General features: G+C 27.5%; 1 protein-coding gene across 1 annotated transcript in view; it reads right to left on the bottom strand.

Annotated features, from left to right (window-relative positions):
- The window catches only part of LOC121123252 (transmembrane and immunoglobulin domain-containing protein 1), a 201,104-nt gene extending 195,809 nt beyond the window's left edge, over window positions 1-5,295 (bottom strand). The window contains exon 1 of the mRNA XM_071890332.1: window positions 5,061-5,295. The gene's annotated coding sequence lies outside the window, so the exon portion shown is untranslated. The remainder of the gene's footprint in view (window positions 1-5,060) is intronic.
- Window positions 5,296-6,000: the final 705 nt, after the last annotated feature.

Consider the following 6,000-nt stretch of genomic DNA (forward strand, 5'->3'; position numbering starts at 1 on the left):
AATTCATAATTTAAAAATATTTGAGGAAAAAAAATAACATTTTGTTCGTTCGTATGTAGAAAATAAATTATTTAGAAAATATTTTATTATACAAGACAGGTGGACCGTTAGCACAAAAGCTAGTTGCAATGATTTTCCCAAAATTAAGCATGGATTACATTTGTACTCTTATAATGATTATTATCGTTGAATTACATCAACAAATTATTATAATTAACCCTTTGGGTGTGTCTCAAATTTAACCTAAATTACACCAAATGGATTGTGAAAATAACAGAATCAAAAATGTATATATTTTATTTGAATGGGGCCATATCAGGGGCAATATATGCCTCTTAAATCAAATGAAGGTTCTAAATTATTTTCTAAAGTTCTGAGATATCTGAACTTATCCAACAAATTTCAATAATAAGCCTATAATTGACTCAAATATATCTATGAAATATTGGACTATCTGTAACATATATGAAGTACCAAAATATATTTGGATTTTAGCATTTTTTTTGATTTTTTAAATATTGTTTTTATGTTGATGTACAACACGTGTTATTTAAAAAGCAAGACGTCTTTTACTCACAATTCCTCTACTTTTTTATTTTCATTGTAGGGTTAGTAGTTAAATAATAAGAACAGATAAACGACATTCTGTAGAACCTCAATAATTCATTTCAGCAATTTATAACAACTCCATTTTTAAAAAAGGAAGGATTTAGAATTTACAAAGAAAATGGAGGGAAAAAATGATACATATAATATATTACAATTATATGATAGTCCCTGATGTGCTTATTCACTCCAGGGAATTAAAGGTAGTTTAAGATCATATAATTTATTTGCTAATACCGCCTTAACTGTTTAAATATTATTAGAATAGAAGGAAATTCATTAAAACTTTATTTTTTTGCTTCAGCGATTATCCTACTATGAATTGTAATAATAAAATAATAATAAAGGAAACTAAAATGAATGTGCTTCAAAACTATAAGCATTATGAAGCAATAAATAAAAATGTTTGTATACGATACCGATATATGCTTATAAATAATTTTTTCCCCATATTCAATTCTATCTCATTCCCATTCTAAAAAAGTACGTACCTTCGATCTTAATAATAATAATATTTCATATGAAAAGAAGTAATAAAATTATCTACAATCACAATCATAGAGGTATAAGCAAACTATAATTTATCCCTATTTTTAAAATCTTATCGGTTTCATAGATAAATGTAGGTTGAAGACCTATGTAAGGCAAATGCTACAAGATGTAAATCACTAGATGTTAATAGTTAAATAACGATATTTAAGTACAACGTAGTAGTTTGAAGTAACAGATAAGGAATAGTTGTAACTTTACTATGACCATTTATTTTGTCTTAGAGGTCAAAACGACCCGTTTTCAACTTTAGCCAACGGAAATACATCTTATTGACGTATTTTAGACTTGAAATTTCTCTATTTTTCTTTATTATACCTCAACATTAGGAAAAATAAAAAAAATCCATTTTTTATCATTCTATTATTGCAGAACAAATGAATTGTCCACAAAAATGATCTAATGGGTATTTTTAACCCATTTATTATGAATGATAATTTATTGTACAAATAATTTTAGAAAATCATATATGTACATATGTAGAAACCCCCATAGGAATATTGATACATATTCTTTCTAGAGACCAAATATGATCATTTTTGACAATGAGTAAAATTACTCTTATTGTAGTATTGGTAGATTTGGATGCATTGAGATTGATATATATATTGTCCAACATGTTCAAACTTTTTATAGTTTTGTTATATATTTTCAATTTTTTTTTCTCCTATCGTTAAAAATAAATTAAAGAAATATAGGAAACAATTTTTGCAACTTAGAATTATATCTACCTTTTTATAGAAATTGTTCATATAGAATTAATTAATTTTTAAATTGTTAATTCATGTAATGAAATATAATTTATCTTTAATTTAAAATAAATACAGTGTTTTATAGTAAGTATTTAAGAGTAAGTAATTTTGACCCGTAAGGAAAGGGTTGTGCATAAAAATAAAGGCCACATACAGATTGATTAGTTCCAACAGCACACTATGTTCCTTCGAATTGTGAACAAACTTTCCGAAGCTCAACTAAATCTTGATTCTCAAGACGAAAAAGTAGTAAGACAATAATAATTTATATATTTATTTTACTTTATAAAAGTAATTAAATCTCCAAGAGGCTACCTTTGGTCTCCACCATAACCTCGATCTTAGACCTGAAGGCCTTGTATGTCTTTTTTGCATATTACTCCGATATGTCAACACACTCATTCTCTACGACATTCTTTCGGGGATTCTCATGGGAGGAGTCTTCCTCTCAATGACGCCCCAATCCCATATTTAAGGGGTTTAAAGTCTGGTGAGGACGGACATCACATTGATCAGAAAATTGCCAAGTTGCCTTCACACCAGTATTGATTTTTTTTACTTTTGACTGTGGGTAAAGTCTTACTTCAATTACTACAACACTTGCTCCAATTTTGAGGTCCTTAGGAGCCCCATAACGTAGCATCCTCTTTCGGGTTTGTCTCCCACTTCCAGGCTTTCTCTCAAGGCTCCTGCAGTAGTCTTTTAGCTTTTAAATCTTGTTAATGAGACCCTTGGTGTAGGAGACAATGCAAGAGATCTCAACATAACTCATTACCGCGACGAAAAGCGCTGGCACACAATATATTAGGGCCTCCATTTAAGTTGTTCTTGGTCAGATGAAGAAACTTGTATCACGAATTGTTATTTGAGAAAAAAATAAGTAACACATTGAATAGGTCAATGAAACGTGTCCAAACTTTTATTCACGATTCGCTTGGACACTATATATGATCAAATATTTATGCCTTCTGTATGCAAGTGGTTTTATTATTATAAAGTCCTTGAAATAAAAAGTCGTACAATAACAAAGTCCAAGCTGATGAGATCCTGAGATAACAGCGATATTATTGTATTTTCTATTTGTAATCTAGAATAGACCTTTAAGCATTTTGGATTTCAGAGACCGGTTATAGGCCTAGCAATTAATAGGGTTAGAAATATTCAAGAAAATAATGCATTAACTTTTTTAATAACAAATTTCTCTTACTTCTTAACTTTTAAAATCAATTTGGTGTCTCCCAAGTGCATATATGGGGTTGATTTTTTTTTCTTCATAAAATGGTCTACAGTCCTAAAAATGTTACCAAGCAACCTTATCCAATATAAAGGAAAAGGGGAACTTTTTTTTTAAACACTTAGTTAGCAAGAAATATTGGCCAATTATCATAAGCTATGGTATGTGTTAACAAATTAGCTAAATTTATCCATTTTTATATTTTCAGTTTTAGACATCATTTGTACTTTGTTTTTATATTGTGTAGTTATCCTTGGGATTTTTTAATCACTGATACCCCTCCCCTGTTTTTTTTCTCGAAATATTCCTTTAAGTATTGCAAACAAAATCGAATTGTTAATATTATATATGTAATTAAATTTGCCCACTGAATTTGCGTTCATGTGTTAAAAGAATGAATCAATAAATGATATGTGATACGTTAAGATCACGATATTCATGAACTAAAATCAAGAAAAGGGGAAAAACCCAATATATATATATACAGTCCAATATCATCGATACATTCACACGAATTATAGGCTTTGTATTTAAATTAGTTGGATGAGTTAAAATATACAAGTTTTATAACTACAGTTTAGAACCTATATACTGTTTAAGAGACTTATATTGACCCCAGTATTGTCTCTGAAATAAAATCTATCGTTGTATCATTATTTTATTATAGCGATACATTTTGACTATTTTCAGTTCAATTTGCAGGGCCTCCAAAGGGTACATAAGAATAAGTTTGACAACAAAAATAGACTAATATACAAGTCTAATACACACTCTGTTTTGAGAAAAATGTTTTTGTTTGTTTTTGTGTTGACAGGCAACATATTCTTGATCAAGTCTGGATTTTTTTCTTGTAATTGCAATTTTGGTTTAGAAATAAATTAGGGAAATGTTCAAAATTTAATGAACGTCTATTTGACATACCAGAGGATTACATAGGCATTATTAGTAAGGATATTCAGATAAAAATTATTTTCTTTTAATTAATTAATAAAGGATCCCAATACGATATTTCCATTTTATCATATAACATAAATATCAAACTTTTTTTGACCATCATTTACGTAATACGTTTCCAATACGGGACTCTTTGATTCAATAGGGTTTCATTTTGCTTTTAAAAAAAAAAATTATATACAAATCAACTCACACCCTGCTTTAAAAAAAAAAAAAATCTATAGATAAAAAAGTAAAATTAAACTTAGAAAGTTGCTTGAATTAAAGAACTTTTACTCAAATTAAGTAAAGAAGAGACTCTCTATAATATAAGTAGGTTATTTTTTTTTCAAAAAGAAAGAATCATAATATCACTAATGAAGAAAGTCTTATATATATATACCATATATGTAAGAAAATGCAAATATTTGTATGTTAAAAGTTGGAACTACAAATTTACCAATCTCACCTTCTAAATTATAATTTATTCATTAGCAGGAAATTCTTACGATTACGTATTTGATTTTCCGTTTTGCAAAAGACTCCTTTTCATAATCTTTCCTCAAGGATATGGACGAGGCAACACCTTTTTGTTTTATTTTGTACTTCAACTCCTATTTTTATGTGTCCTTATTATGATATATGGGGAGGTACTTCAGTCCCTATTAATCAAAGTAATGTTTTTACACCCATGTTTTCTTTTGCTAGATGAAGCACAGCTCTACAAAAAAAACTTGAGCTATGAAATTATACACACTAGACTTCATTATAATATTCCTCGTATCTTTATAAAATAATACAAACATAATAATGGAGAAATACACATTAAATGAAATAAATAAAAGAACTTTTTTATATAAATAAATTAACAACTTCTATTTCACATTATTCAAAAAAAAAAAAAAAAAATACAAAATTGAAAGAGAACATAAAAAAACAACTTGTGAGAGTCCAGATTTGATGTTTTGTAATGAGATAAACCTTACCTATTCATGAAATAAAGGCCTTTGTCGACTTTATTTTTTCTTATTTAAAAGATAAAAATAGACTAATTAAAACTGATACACGTCATTTTGCCAACACTTTCAATGATTTTTTTAATGGCGGTTTCCCTATGATTTGAAATAACTCTATAAAAGAAGAATGGATGAGATGAATGGTGAAAAAACAACACTACTCTATGAAATAAACTTATGACAGAGCGTAAAAACACAAATAGTGGAGAATTTCATATATTTTCTGATATATAAAAAAAAAGGTTCTAACTTCTTTCTTTTCTCTTCTTTTCCTTAAGAGCGGACGCTTTTTTTTTTTTTTTATGTTTAAAAAAGGGGAAAAGGGAGAAAAAAAAAAGGAAAAGGAAAGAAGAAGAAATGTTAGTAAAAGAAACCGGCAAATTTATGTTTTAATTTCCCCCTGTTAAGTATTTAACAAATTTTGTATTGCATTTGTATCCAATGAAATAAAATATATTACTAAGCAAAATGAACTAGTTTAAAATCCATTTCCCGTATTTACCTAGTATTATTATACACCAAGCAACCAAATTAAGGTCTTGAAACGGGTACCATCCGACACCCACCATTTGGTTATTGTTATTTAAGCCATAGAAAACAAAAATTATTTTTTAGATTTTTAATTATTGTAGGTCAGGCCTTTAAACCTTCTTTTTTTTTTTTTTTAATATCACGTTTTTAGAGTAAAATTTTAATTCAGAGTTATTTAAAGATAACCATATAGATGAAAAATAAAAGTAAATACTATTTATAATAGTATTTAGCATTCAATAGGTAAAATATCTATTAAGTTATCTTGAATATTATTATTACAAAATGGGTCTGATCATATAAAAATCAAGTCAAATAAAGGATCTTATTTGAAAGCTATTGAAGGATATTGATATATACGATTCTATATTTAAATTCA

Source organism: Lepeophtheirus salmonis, chromosome 8 (assembly GCF_016086655.4).
Source record: "Lepeophtheirus salmonis chromosome 8, UVic_Lsal_1.4, whole genome shotgun sequence".
In the NCBI taxonomy this organism is placed as follows: domain Eukaryota; kingdom Metazoa; phylum Arthropoda; class Copepoda; order Siphonostomatoida; family Caligidae; genus Lepeophtheirus; species Lepeophtheirus salmonis.